Source organism: Phoca vitulina, unplaced genomic scaffold (assembly GCF_004348235.1).
Source record: "Phoca vitulina isolate PV1807 unplaced genomic scaffold, GSC_HSeal_1.0 scaffold3, whole genome shotgun sequence".
In the NCBI taxonomy this organism is placed as follows: Eukaryota; Metazoa; Chordata; class Mammalia; order Carnivora; family Phocidae; genus Phoca; species Phoca vitulina.
In genome coordinates this window covers 18,967,901-18,983,523 of record NW_022589706.1, presented here as the reverse complement: position 1 = coordinate 18,983,523, position 15,623 = coordinate 18,967,901, and the positions used below count along the sequence as shown (strand labels likewise).

Genomic DNA, 15,623 nt, shown 5'->3' with positions numbered 1-15,623 from the left:
ATCATCAGAATTAGCAGCCATACACTGCCACAGTGTGGTGGGTATCCTCCTAGCCCCCAGGAACCTGAAAGCTATGTATCCAAGGGAGAAGCCAGAGCTGGCTCTGGAAGTCTCTTGACTGCTCATTGTGCTCAGACATCCCTGTGACCATGTGAATTAGCAAAGCTCTGGTGTTGAATCTTCCAACCATTGGTCAAAGCTGTAATGAGACTGAGTGTGTAGGCGGAGTGAAGGGAATGCCTGAGTAGAAGGGGAGGACTGTCAGGGAAGGGGGTGATGGGCAGTGGACTGTAACATGATTAGGCCCTCCTTGCAGGTGGAGGCTGGGCTTCTAGGGAGTGGGGCAGGGGGAGCTGCAAGCCCATGGATCTCTCCTCACTCTGCCTCTGTATTACACTGAAGAGAAGTTGCTCACATACTCTAAAGCACATTCTTTTTTTTTTTTTTTAAGATTTTATTTTATTTATTTGACACAGAGAGAGAGAGAGACAGCTAGAGAGGGAACACAAGCAGGGGGAGTGGGAGAGGGAGAAGCAGGCTCCCGGCCGAGCAGAGAGCCTGATGCAGGGCTCGATCCCAGGACCCTGGGATCATGACCTGAGCCGAAGGCAGACGCTTAACGACTGAGCCACCCAGGCGCCCCTAAAGCACATTCTTGATACAGGAAGAGGGGCTTTGGTTTTGGGCAAGAGCCATATTAAGCCTTCATGAGGGCAGCCACCACAGCCTTGGTATTGAAACTGCATAGGTCACAGTAGGTCTGGCCAGTGCCCACAAAGACGATGGATTTGCTTATGACATAGGTCATAGAAATAGCAGCTCCTACCTTGTCTTCAATGGTATCAAATTTGGTAAGGGTAATGTCATCAATGAGCAGGTGTGTTTGAGCCATAGAATGGTCAGCCAAAGCTCTGTTGAACTTGACCAGCTAGTCCACGGCCTCATTGCCTACTAAGGACTCCCCCACAAACTGCAGCTAGTCAGGTGTGTTGACAGTAATGAGCTTAGCCAGGGTGGTCATCAAAAGGGCATTGTCTTGCATTCGGCCAGCTGTGTCCACCAGCACCACATCAAAGCCTTTGTTGCATGCAAAGGCCATCGCTTCCATGGCAATGCCCACAGCGTCCTTGCCGTAGCCCTTTTCAAACAACTGCACCATAGTGCGGCCACCGTGGTTCTCCGGGGGGTGTAGGGCACTCAGGCGTCGGTGTGTGCACACAGCTGCTCCAAGCCCCTGCACGAAATGTGTCACAGGCAGCAATGAGGACACTGAAGCCATTCTCTAACACAGCTAGAAGGAAATCTTGGCAAGATTAGTAGACTTCCCCACTCCATTAACACCACAGAAGGTGACAACATAAGGGCGCTGATGACGCTGAGCATCCATAATATCCCGGAGCATGTCTATAAGACACTGTGGCTGCAGAGTCTGCACCAGGGACTCTTGTAGGGCTTGCTTTACCATGGAAGTCACCGTGCTGAATGTCCCCATCACCTTCCCTTCCAACTTGTTGGCCTCAGATTCACAGAGCTGGACTGCAATGTCTGCTTCCACACTCTTAGCAATGAGATGATCATGCATCTTATCCAGCACAAACTCCACATCTTCATGACTCAGGCTCTTGGACCCCACAAGGCCCTTCAGCACCCCAAACATGCCACCCAGAGTTCCCTTGGTAGCACTAGGTTTGGTGGTGTTTTGAGCAGCCACTTCATCATCTGAGCTGCTGCAGTCCAGAACCTGAAGCTGCCCTCCAGGCCCAGTCGTTCGAATCAAGTTGATGTCCTCAGGTGGGGCAACCTCAGGGGCTCCATTGGTGGTGGGAGTGCTACAATCCAAGACTTCCTTGTTAGCACAGCCACTCAGTGCACATACCCGGGGTGCATTTTTGCCCTTCTCCTTTGGAGCATCTGATTTCATGGACTCGCTGGACTTCTCCAGACCTCTCCCATGCTTCTGAATGAACTTCTCTGGTTTCCTGCGTATGAGCTCCTCTTCGGAAAGTTCTACCCCATTCTCAGGCCCCACTAGGCGACCTGACTTTTCCGCAGGAACTGCTTTGCTGGTAGCCAAAGGGCCATCAGAACTCTCCTTCTTGCCCCCCCCCCCCTTTTATTTTGCTGTTCTTTGTTTTTCCCTTGGGCTTTTCACCCTGTGTCTCAATCATGGACCTCACAGGTTTCTTGGCCTTTTCAGAATCTTCAAATTTCTTCATGGTAATGGGAGCATGGATCTTACTGCTCTCCTCTGCTTCATGAAGGAGCCGCAGGAAGTAATTTTGGAAATAAAAAGTGCCATTCAATAGACTTAAAGCACTTTGCTGTTGGATCTCTGTGTGATACTTGTCCCGAAACAGCTGGTGCACATCATCTATCAATTTGTCTACATACGTCAGTGTTAGGATCTTCTGAAAACCAACCACGAACATCAGCTCAAACTGGTTGTCTAGTTTATACTTGAGTGTGAGTGGCTCATGGGTGAAGGAGTTGTTACCTCCCGTTTCCTGCAGCGGCACAGAACGAAATCAACACATTAATGGGCCAGGTGCGTGAGTCGCTCACGACCTGGAAGCACCAGAGCACAAGCCCGCTCTTGGAGAAAATCGTGAAGAAGTCGAGCATGCCAGCAGCGGGAGAGGAGCCGGGCCGGCGCCGGGAACTCAGGCCGCCATCGCCTCCGCTTCCTGCTGAGCCAAGCGCGGGACACGTCACACCAGCGGCCCCGGAAACTGGCTCAGCCGCCCATATTTTAGTTTCGTTTCTTTTTTCTTTCTTCTTTCTTCTTTCTTTTTCTTTCTTTCTTTCTTTCTTTCTTTCTTTCTTTCTTTCTTTCTTTCTTTCTTTTTTCTTTTCTTTCTTTCTTTCTTTCTTTCTTTCTCTTTCTTTCTTTTTCTTTCTTTCTTTCTTTCTTCTTTCTCTATCTTTCTTTCTTTCTTCTTTCTCTTTCTTTCTTCTTTCTCTTTCTTTCTTTCTTTTTCTTTCTTTCTCTTTCTTTCTTTCTTTCTTTCTTTTTATTTCTTTCTTCTTTTTCTTCATTCCTTCCTTGCTTTTCCTTCCTTCCTTCTTTTCTTTCCTTCCTTCCTTCCTTTCTTTCCTTCCTTCCTTCCTTCCTTTCTTTTAATACAGAATATAGCTTGTTTACTCAGATCAACTGCAATTTCATCAAGTCTTCAAATATTTCCTATATACTTAAAATATGTTCAAACAATGAGGAAGATAAGTAGATATCATCAATGAAAATTAAAAACTAACCAGCATAAGACTGACCTATGAAATATTCAGTGAAGTAAAATCCTACATTCCAAGTCCATCTGCTTAGCAGTCATCTCTTCAAAATGTTGGAAAGGGCTGCAGAAGAAAATTTACTGTGTACTATAAAAGGCTATGTGGGTAAGAACCAATGCAAGGCTTTATGTAGGTCCAAATTCATTATTCACTACATAAAACAAAACAAAATATAAAATATTAATGATGTCTAATATATTACTTACTTTAACAATGCTTTGTTAGGATTAGTAGAATGTATTGCTATACAAGTTAGAGCTAAGTACCAATCTAAGGGCTGTTAGTTAACATTTGAAGTGCTTTAATCAGGAATTCACATCCAAGGGGTTTTTGGTAAGCACCTGAAAGGCTCCAATCAGGACTCAATACTCTAAAGGTTATAGCAAATGACCTAAATAGTTTCATCTAATTCTACACAGAGGGTTCAGTAATTAGCATGAGAAATGTTATACATAATTTTTTGTTAGTGAAATAAATTCAAGAAAAAATTTGCCTAGAAAATCTGTAGGGATCTTGTTATTCTTGTGTAAAAGAATATAAGAATGCAGCAGACCCTGCAGCTTGGAACTCATTAAACTAATCTCAAGGTCAAAATTTCTGGTTGGTCTCATGTCTATCATCCTCCAGTTACTAAGGGAGGATTCTATTGTCTGGTCCCACCAGATATTGGCCTGGCCTGCCATCAGAATATGGTTCTTCTTGACTCAGAGTGAACTTCCTCACAAGGTAATTGTCACAATGCCTGAGGAAAGAGAGCTGGGGCAATTTAGGGAAAACAGGTTAATGACGGATTTGTGCTTCTTTGCTAAGAATGCTTATACATGCATTGGTATCAAATTGAAACTTGCTTTCACTTAAGTTCATCACCTGGTTAAGGGGAGACATAATCTCATCTATATCTAATTGTGGGAAGTGATATGATACTATTTTTTAATAGAATTAGACACTTGTTTAAAGGACAACTTTTCTTAGGTACTCACAATAATTTTACTTGCAGATTTGATTATTTAAAAGTGAATTATCTTTCAGATATCATGCTAAGTGCTATGTTTACATCATCTCATTTAATCTTTTTAAAATTTGAAATGATGTAGGATGTTACCTTGTGAAAGACCAAATGCAACAGAAAACAAGGAAAGGATTTTATCTAAACTACTATGGTAGGGAAAACATTCATTGATGAGGAAAGTCTCAAAGGAAAGGAAGAGAGCCCTGGGGTTTTAGAGAGGCAGATAAACAAGGAAGTCATCCTTTATTATTATGGCAGACGCGAGGAAGAAAGAAGCATCTTCTCTGGGTCATTGAAGAAAGATAGAGAAGGCTTTTATCTCAGAATATGCAGGGTACCATGACAGCCTTAAAGTTCCTCTCAGTTTAGCTACACTTTAGACCATTTGCTCCTTATCTATAGGCCCCTGACCTCTTTTTTCTTAGAGAATTTACTTTAGAAAACTTGCAATTCTAAATTCTTTTTCTCTGTTGAGATGTAAATCTTCTCCCAGATTTTGAAAAGCAGTCATCAAGAATGAAAGGACCCCCAATCCCTAGTCTGGGTAGGATCCCAACTTAGATAAGCACCAATTAGCAAACACAACTAATCACATTGCCAACCTCTCCCTAAGATCCTCCAATATTTTTCCACTAGCTCCCTGGGCACTTAAAATGTCTCCTGCCTTTTCAGTGGAGTTGATATCAGTTTCTCTCCCCTGTTGCAATAGTCTTGAATAAAGTCTTCCTTGCCTGTTTAACTCCATCTGGTTCAATTTTTCTTTGAAAAGGGCAAGGGTGCTCTTTTGGAACACAATAAGGTGGGGGGAGGGTTCTTAACTGTCCATTTTGCTGTTTTCCAGATAGCATAGCTCAGGGAAAATTAAGCTTTGTGGAAATTTTTAGAGAAGTATGAAAAACAAAACAAAACTAAAACGTAAAATTATGTAAGGAGAGGTTTATTTAAACAGATTATAAAAATAAGGGGAGGGAAACTATTGCAATAGGGAGATAACTTCTACAAAAAGATCTGTAAGTGTCTCAAAGGCAGAAAAGAACCTTTCGATGGCAAGGAGCAAAAAGGCTAGAAAGATCTGGATGTACATAAGTGGAATGAATGGGATAAACAGATGGAGGTGACAGTGATCTGATAGCAGATCAAAAAGTTTTTACTCTGAGATCTAGAGAGAGGCCATTAAAGAGGGGTTCATGCTGGCCTAAACTGAGGGTGGGCCAAAGTTCAGGGCAAGGGGGAAGGAAAGAATCTTAACCAAAAATTAACAACTATTCTGTTCTAATTCATCAGTGAGGACAAAATAGTTCAGCTAATCATTTATGAAGCAAAGTTTGGAAATTTAGAGTTGCTTTGTCTGGTATTATTACAAGCAAACAAATGGGACATTAAGACTATCTAAATTATATGAGGAAAGGTGGTGTTTTCCATTTGTTGTATCATGGAATAACAAAAACAAAATGTGTGGGAGATTTCACAAACATTGTTGTTTTCCAGGATAATGGCTTTGATAAAGTTCAACATTGTCAAAAGAAAACTGAGAGAGGTTAATACTTGTTTAGAATCGTGCCAAAAGCTTATATGTATTAAAGAGAATTGTGGGGGCGCCTGGGTGGCTCAGTCGTTATGCGTCTGGCTTCGGCTCAGGTCATAATCCCAGGGTCCTGGGATCGAGCCCCACATTGGGCTCCCTGCTCAGCGGGAAGCCTGTTTCTCCCTCTCCCACTCCCCCGGCTTGTGATCCTGCTCTCGCTATCTCTCTCTCTGTCAAATAAATAAATAAAATTTTTTAAAAAAAAGAGAGAGAGAATTGTGATATAAGCCCTAATCACCATCCTCTACTACTTCCTGATATTCAGGAAGGGTAGGTGAATGAAAAACAATCTGAAATTGACCATCAAAATAATCAAGATAATTAACTTGACTTTTAGTGGCATAGACACAATCTTTTAATCAGAGTAGTATATATTCAGGGACAAGTTCTTTTCCCATGCTGGAATGTCCACATATCTTTTAAGACATACCACTTTTAATTTAGTATCATGCTGCTTGCATATGTGTCACTTTTCTTCTAGCAGAGTTTGAACTTTTCAAAATGCAAACTTTGTCAAGTTTACTTTTATACCTATGCATAGTTTGTGTGAAACTGAATGCGTAAAAACTCTTGAAAGGCCACAATACATAAGCCAGTTCTTGGACTTTTTGATTTCCCAAGACTGACAATGCTATGGCCTCAGAAATCTGCCTACGTGTTTTGAGAAAGTAAAATTTTAGTTCTTTGAAGTCCTTAGTATATTTTCTATTGTTACTGTTGGGGAGGGAGATTTTCCTCTGACCTATGGTCCTTCTAGCTGGACTTAGAATCAAATTGACAGGAGAAAATCAAATTTAGTAGACGTAAGTATAAGAGTATGGGAAGTCCACATGGACACTAGATTTCAAAGACAGTGAGGCAACGCGAAGCTTATCTGAGTTAAGGAGAGGGACAGGGTCTGAGGATACAGAGTGGAGAAAGCTCATTAGCAAGGTGAAAAGGGTTGTTTGGGGGAAAAATAAGGTTGCTTTATTATGTAGATAAGTTTCTTCCCTAAAGGGGAGTCTCTGTTAATAGTTCTCTTCCTGTTGCAAGCTCTCCTTTCCAATGTAAATTTAGGCCAGGATGGGGGAGGCAGAAGGCTTTTCCTGAATCTGCTGCATTTTTTATTACCTTTAACTCAAAATAATCTTTATGCCAAAATGGCACATTTGGGGACATCTCATCCTGCAACCCTTCATTATAGCTTGACATTTATCAGAATTTACTACCTTAAACACTTTTCCCAGACTAGATTTTGAGTTATCACAAATCAGAAATCATATCTGTTTTCAGATGAAAATATTGGTCTTAATGCAAAGCACTTTACCTCAAAACTTCAACAAAGACTCCAGCACAGTTACTTACTTACTTACTTACTTATTTATTTATTTATTTATTTTTTCCTGAAGTCACATTTTAGTTCTTTCTGCTTGGTGACAGTACAAAATTTTCAAAATTCTCAAGAGTCCTACACAACTTTTTTTTTTTTTTTTTTTTTACCTTTCTTTGATGACTACCCTGCCTTTGCATCATCAAGAACATTGAGGCTATCTGACATTGTCTCCCTCAATTTTATGTCTTCCTTCATCTTTGTGAACATCTACATTTACCCACACCTTTTTCTTTCATAAATCTCTACACACCCCCATCCTGAAAAATAAGAACAAAATTAAAAATAATGAAATCTCCATTCATCCTCTATCCTTTCCACTCTATAATCACACCAATCCCTCTTTCCTTCAAGGGTTTTTTGAAAGTAATGAGGGAGGGAGGAAGTGAGGGAGCATAGAGAGAGGTGTGAAGAGCACTAATCCCCAAACACATCACAATTTGCAAATCTGGAAAAGAAGAAAGATTTAGAGAATCTACTTTATATAAAATGGATACAACTTCAACAGGGATACTGAAAAATGTAGATTAAAAAAATAAGAGCAAGAAAAAGGAAGTAATAATGATAAAAATGGCTGCCAATCACTGAACCCTCATAGTGTACAAGACAGGCACCATGTTGAATCCTCAGCACATAATCATACAGGTAAGTCCTGGAAGTTAATTAGCAATATAATTTATAAAGTTTGGCCATACTGTTTCAGGATTTCTTTTCCTTCAGTGCCCACTGTTCTTGGCACGCTGCTTCGAAGAATGAAGAGGTAGTCTAGACAAAGAGTGGTGGGCAGCAAAGCCAAGTTTATTGAGTGATAGTAAAGTTTATGATGTAGAGAAGACATTAGGGTTCAAAGCCAACGATCATGAAAGAATTCTTGAGATGTTTTTGGTGCAAAAAGGTGAGTTTATTAAAGCATGGGGACAGGACCCATGGGCAGAAAGAGCTGCACTGGGGTCATGAAGAGTGGCCCATTATATACTTTCAAGTTGGGAGGGGTTAGGGATAGCATAAATCTCTAAGGAATTTTGGAAGCCAAGTTTCTAGGACCTTGAGAGGGCTGCTATTATTGGGGAAAGGTCATTTATTACTGTCTAATAAAATGTCATGAGACCCTTCAGATGTATATCGGTGGGCCATATGCTTGGGAGATGATTGCTGACATGTATCTAGGGGGTTTTAGAGATAAAGGAAGTCTTCAGAGGAATTTTTATATGTTAAAGTAGACTTACAGGATCCTGGTGTAGGGGGGGTGGGAGTGAGGCTAGGATTGCCTTTTGCCCTTAGTAAAGTGTCAACATCAAGGCAGCTGAGTCCCTAGAGGAATGTCCCTCTGCCTGTTTCAAGGACTTGTCAATGGACTCTAGGTAGTAAGGAAAGTTAATAATTTTTCTTCCTTTGTTTCCCACATCAGTTTATTGAGTGACAGTATAAAGCTCCCGAAGAGGGAGGAGACCCAAGAAGGTTGTCCTTGCAGTTTCTAAGTCTAGGGGTTTTTATGAGATTGGGTTGGTGGGCTGTTTTAATCTAATTAACCCTCCATGCGCCTGTCAACCAATCAGGTTTTCATCCAAGCACTCATCTACCTATGAGGTAGTTGTTTACATGGGAAAGGATGGAGGGCTCCTTTCAGGGTGGTGTAGAATAACAGGATGGGGTCCTTTTCCTTTTAAGGGTAGTTTCCTCTTAGGTTGGGGGTGCCCCTTGTCCCTACCTGCCTTTCTTCTGACTATCCTCCATTAACAATTTTCTCTAACTGTAACTGTTGGAGATAGAGGAGAAAATAAAAAATAAAATAGGCTGTTCTCCCCTCCCAGAGACCATTAACTATTTGGGAGATAGATCTAACATTTATGAAACAAATACAGAAACAGATATGAACTTAAATGGTTCATTGCTGAATTTCACAGGGGCAGATTTCAATCTCTATAGGGTATTGGAGAATGAGGCATCAAGTAGAGTAGCCACAAATAATTCCAACAGAAATGAGACAAAAGATCTTGAAAAGTCAGTGTGATTTAAAGCAGTTAAGTGAAGAGGAGATTCTAAACAAATGTGAAACTTGAGCATTAGAATAGAAGCTGAAATGACGAGAATCCACCATCTTTGTGCAGAGGGACAGAGTTCCTAGAGCTAAGGAAACTGGTTGGAAAGTGGTAAGAAATAAATATGAACAATTTGGGTAGGACCAGACTGCCAAGAAGTTAAAAATTCACATAACATTTGCTCTTTATGAAAGTCAGGCAAAACTTAAGACTTGCAAACTTGTTTTCAGACAAGCTAGAACTAACTAATTTCAATTAGAAATAGTGCCAAGATATGAGTCATAGATTTTCAATAAAATATGGTTGGAAAATAACAAATGGAAAGAGTTCAGAACACAATTTTCTGAACTTATCATGAGAAAAGGAACATCAGGAAGGCTTTTTTATTTAAGAAATCAGAGTTTGATGCCTTTATTACTTACCAAATAAGTACACTACATTTTTCATAAAATCTAACTTAATTATAAATTGTTTGAAGTTTTAGTACACAATAGTCCCTGCACACACCAATATAGAATTGCATTATGTGTTATATAAAAAAGTATTAAGTCTTTGTTATTTTCCACTTATATAAAATAAGAAACCTAAAAATACTTTTGAACTTCTTTGATCATATTTACTTACCTTTATTTTAAAGGAACATGAAAGAAAATTATTGGGGTATGTCTAATAAATTTTACCAGTGGGGAGAAAATTAAAGAACCACACATAAAACAAAATATTTGAGAAATTTGATATTTAAATTATGTTTAAATTTAACTTATGTTTAAAACTTTTGAAATACTTAAAATTATTTCTATATATCAAGGAACCTAACCAAAACTGGGTGTAGAAATAAACCTGGAAAAAATTTGAAAAATATGTTATTTTTTCAAAATAAATTTACTGCTTACAACTAAATTCTCAACTAATTGTGAAACTGACAAACTATGTTAATTCTTAATGCAGCCATTACATATTTTCTATAAATTAAATGTATTATGTTTTTAGGAGAAAAGAGTCTTTTTGAATGGTGGTGGGAAAGGGATATGAAATAGGGATTAGGAGAGGACTCTTATATGCAAATGTTAATTACCATTTTTGTGTGATAAATTTATGGGATCAGTAATAATATTACAATTTCATTACAATGAAGAGAGTTTCAGAGAAGCTATTTAAATTGACCAACATGAAGGGTGCCTGGGCAGCACAGTAGGTTAAGAGACCGACTCTTGATTTTAGCTCAGGCTGTGATCTCAAGGTCCTAGAATCGAGCCCTGTGTGGAGCTCTGCACTTAGCAGGGAGTCTGCTGGAGATTCCTTCCCTTTCCCTCTATCCCTCCCCACCCCCATGTGCTCTCTCACTCTAAAAATAAAAAAAATCTTTAAAAAATAAAAAATAAATTGACCAAAATGATAAATCTAGGAGGTATAAGAACTGTATGATATTATAATTTCTGTGCTAAACTGCTCCTTTAACATAGCATTTTAAAAACAGTCATATTAACAAAGTACATGTCAAAGAACATTTAACACAAAAGATGAGTTCATAATTAACATTTCGTACAGACCATTTCCATATGTTTTAACGCAGGTTGGATACAGGCACAAATCCAAGCTCTAGAAACAATACTGAATTATCTCAGAGACTACAAGCTGAGTCATTAGAATCTTTTCTGTTTTTCGTAAATGCAGATGAATACCTTGTATTTTATAATTTATATGTTTTTCTGATATTTTGTATTTCCTAGCAGAAATCCCCTTTAAAAAAAAAAAAAAAAAAAAAAACAAGCAAAAAAACATCCAGCATCCCCTGGACTGCTTAGATTTCCATTAATTCTTTGTCAATCAACAATAAGGAACTTCACTGAAATCCGACAACAAGAATTCAAAAATCTGTTCCCTTCAACAATTTTCTCTTCCTCAGGTAAAATGTTGATTGTCTTGCTTATTTGTAGGAAAGGAGAAAGAGTTGAAGGAGTTAAAGGGCTTTTATGAGTTAAGACTTGGCTCCAACTTAAGCCAGGGGATTCTGTGGGTGGATACATTTGGGACTCTAGATAATTAGAAATTGGGAGTAAAGATTTTTCTCTAGAAGTTCATAACAGACAAAAACCTGAAATGGCAGCAGTTATTTATCATTGACTGAGTACACAGGAGAATTTGCACAATGTCTACAATTACTGTCTATTGAATACTTTTTTTTCAACTTTCTAGAATTAAATGTTTACCAACATTTTACAAATAAAAAAGAGGCCTGTTTTCAATATAATTTATCCACTCAGCTTTTTTTTTTTTTTTTTTTTTTAACATAGGACCATTCAATCTGACATGTGTCAGGGGCAATTAGCAATCCTCTGCTAACAGAGTACCTGCCCTACATAGCAGGCATTTCTTGTTCCTCATTAACCAAATTATGTTCAGGTCATATATCATATCGCTGACAATAATGCCACTTTCATGCTTAATTGGTTAAATAAATGTGTAATTATGGAACTATGCTGAGATACTACTGTAAATTATTGTAACCACAGCATTTGCCTGATGTAGATTGGGATGTTATTTGATCTACTGTAAGATTTAATAACACTAAAACTTAATGTAGCATTTGTTCAATATCAGTGAAGATATGCCAGATGTTATTAACATTTTAGATAAAATGTTCAAAAACTAAGTGAACATTTTGAATATTCTATAAAATGAAGGCATAGTATTTTTTATGAAAAATATCATCTCTGGTATTAAGCCCAGAAAAATAAACTGATAATTTGTTTCTAACTTGACATACGGTAATTAGTAGAATTTATATTTTGCTACAGGATATTTACAGTAATGACTACATTCTCAGCATACTTTTGGATCACAGCAAATATTGGCTCATTGAGAATCAAAAAAATCATGTTATAGGAAAATGAAAGATATTAATAGCTGTCTTAAAAATTCTTGCTCTAACTTTTTTTTCTTCTAATTAGCACTTTCCTAATGAGTGCTAACAAAATGAGACTTTGACATAAATTACCAAAAAGTTCTTAAAACCTCCCTAAAATGAAAATAAATGACATATGGCAAAATGTTGACATGGTAAACATTTAAATGTGTTCACATTTAACATAAAGAACTTTTAAAATATTAGATATCAAGTCTTTCCTAAATACCAGATGTATTACTAAGGATTAGATTTGGTTGCATTTAGCAATAAATACATGAATAAAAAAAAAAAAATCAGAGTGGCTTTAGTAAATTGGAAGTGTGTTTTCTATTCACTGAAAGCAGCCTGTAGGTAAGTAGTCCAGGGCTGGTATTGAAGCTCCACAATTACCAGGAATACAGACTAATTCTTTTATCTCTTCTATCATTATAGATTAAGGGGTCAAAGAGGAAAACTTTTTCTTAAGGTAAATAATTTAGGCTTTGCAGGCCACATATGTCCATTATGACTAATCAAAATCAACTCTGCTTCAGTAAGAAAAAGTAACTTTGCCATTGTAGCATGAGGGTAGGTTTGGACAATACCCACTGTTCAATAGGTCTGACTGTATTTCAAGAAGACTATATAAACAAAAAATGGTGGTGGGTTGGATTTGGCCCATAAGTCATAGTTTAGCAAGCTGTTTTCTAGGATGTGTCTTTCATCTTCAAGGTAAACACATGATGCAAGACAGTTGTTAGAACTATAGACATAATGTTCAAGGTAGAAGCCAGAAGAACCCCAAATGGTGGTAGAAGGGCCAATGGGACAAAACCTGACAGTTTATGCTAATGAGATGACCCAGAATGGGGGCTGTCCATAAAGACCAAACATGTGATTAGAGGGTTAGGACTTTGACCTCCAGGGAGAGGAGAGGATTGGGGACTGAATTCAACCATATGGACAAAAATTCAATCAACCTCGCCTATTAAATGAAACCTCAGTAAAAACTCTGGACACTGAAACTCGCATAAGCTTCCTTGGTTGGCAATACTCTGCATATTGTTACACACTGATGTATCAGGAGGCTCACACTTCTTGACAACATCTTCCTTCAAAAGACTAGCAGAACCAATTCCATTATTATTCACTTTTTGGTTTGGCTCAGTTATATCACAGTAACAGCAAGACTACATCCAACAACTCCTGCCATTTGCCTCTCCTTGTAAGTCAGCTGAAAAAGTAAGAAATCCCTCATCTTCCTACCACCATGTCTAAAATCCACTTCTGCCTATACTCATAGCCTCTATGTTCCTTTGTATTACAAAAGAAACATAAGGAGTCTTTCCTTTTTTTTTCTAAGATTTATTTATTTATTTATTTATTTATTTATTTATTTATTTATTTATTTTAGAGAGAGAGAGCGAGCACATGAGTGGGGGGAGGAGCAGGGGGAGAGGGAGAGAACCTCAAGCACTCCGTGAATGCTGAGCCTGATGCAGGGCTCAATCCCACACCCCAGAGATCATGACCTGAACCAAAATCACAAGTCGGACACCTAACCAACTGAGCCACCCAGGTGCCCCCAAAGTCTTCCCTTTAATTAAAAAAAGAAAAAAAAGGAAGAAAAGAAAAAATAAGAAAAAAGAAATCTTCATCACTTGTAACTTGACAGCAACTTTGTTTGCAATTAATATATGTTATCTCTTTATTACAGTAATATTCCTCCAGCATGCAAATATCCTCTACTGTCTCCTATTAGACAAAATAAAAGTGAATGAAACCTTGAATTTCAAGTTAATATCCTACTCCAATTATTGCCCCAATCCTCTGGTACTCTTCTTAGTAAATCTTCTTAACATATTTGCCTGGACTTGTTGCTTGCATTTCTTTCTTCCCACTTTACTGTGGCTTCCATTCCTATTAGTTTATCAAATGCTCTTGGTAACATGATCATTGATCTCCATTATGCCAAAAGTAACGATAACTGTTCTTCTCGTCTATCTGAAATTTTATCAGCCCTTGACAGTATTGACCAAATCCTTATCTCTTGAATGAGATACCATACATTTCTTCTTTTTCTCTAATTTCACTCATCTCTTTGCTTAGTTTCCACTGCTGCTGTCTCTTCCTTGTTTACTTATTCTGTGGATACAAGAGAAATCCCAATAATTATAATTGGTTGTGAATATTTTCTAATATATATATATATACATATACACATATATATACACACACACATATATATATATATATATATATATATATATTTATCATTATTATTATGTTTTTAACTAGAGAGTTTCATCCAAGACTCTGACTTTGGATACAATCCCAGGACAGATTGATCACCAAACTTCAGCTGTAGCTCTGACTCCTTTCCTGAACTTGAACATCATTCTAAGCTTCCTATTTACAATCTTCATTTGTAGGTCTCACAGACATCTTAAACTTTGCATATACAAAAACAGAATTTTTAATAACCCCACAACTAAGCCTTTTTTTATTCTTGCTTTCCTTCACCTCTCACATCCAACCTATTATCAAGTTCTATTGAAATAATGTACAAAATGTTGAATGTTTCCAATTCTTCCTTATCTCCACTGCCACTACTATTGTCTAAGCTGCTTTTATCTCTAGTCTTTGTCCTAAAATAGACTCCTGTTTGTGTGTGTATGTGTGTGTGTGTGTGTCTTCACTTAGAAGGCTGACATAGCTTATTAGTGAGGGTTGGTTATAGAATATAACTAGATCAAGCATTGGGTTAAAATTGACTTGCAGATTCATTTAGTCTAAACAGACACCCTATATAAAGCCCCCAGGAATGACTTGTAGAATCTCAATTCAGAAGCACATCCCAAGGGAGCTTATTATACTGATAAGATCAGGATGTTATTTGTGGAAAGTGGAAGTACCACTACAGTGGTAGGCTTCAGAATCATACCATTTTGGTATGATCTTCAAAGTGGAGAAGCCACATCCACAGCTTCTGGTAGCACTGCTATGCTAAACACCTAGATAATAAATGGCTCATGCCCAGTTTTCTACCCCCTGGATTTATTTCCAGATCAAGACCTACACAATTATCTTAAAATTACATTTAGACAAGGGAATCATAAAATTTGGCTATTGGTTTTATAAACTCTGCAATACAAAAAAGGCATAGTAGGAAGTCAAAATGAGTGAGTTAATCCAACTCATCTGTCCAAAATAACCCAAAGCACTGTTATTTCTGTCCCAGGGCCTTAAATGGTTTTCATTGAAAAATATCTTACAATTTTTACTTACTGTCCTTCTATTTTTCTCCCTCTAGTTTCCATGACTCAAATGAGAATCTAATATGGGTTTGAGAAGGAAAAATGTAATTGTGTGAAACAGTATGCATTAAGTACACCCTTTCCTTCCAACAACTTAGAGGTTTGATATGTTAAGATTGGAATGAATTA

General features: G+C 38.0%; 1 pseudogene; it reads right to left on the bottom strand.

Annotated features, from left to right (window-relative positions):
• Positions 1 to 697: 697 nt before the first annotated feature.
• Positions 698 to 2,622, bottom strand: LOC116627705 (annotated as a pseudogene).
• Between the last annotated feature and the right edge of the window lie 13,001 nt (positions 2,623 to 15,623).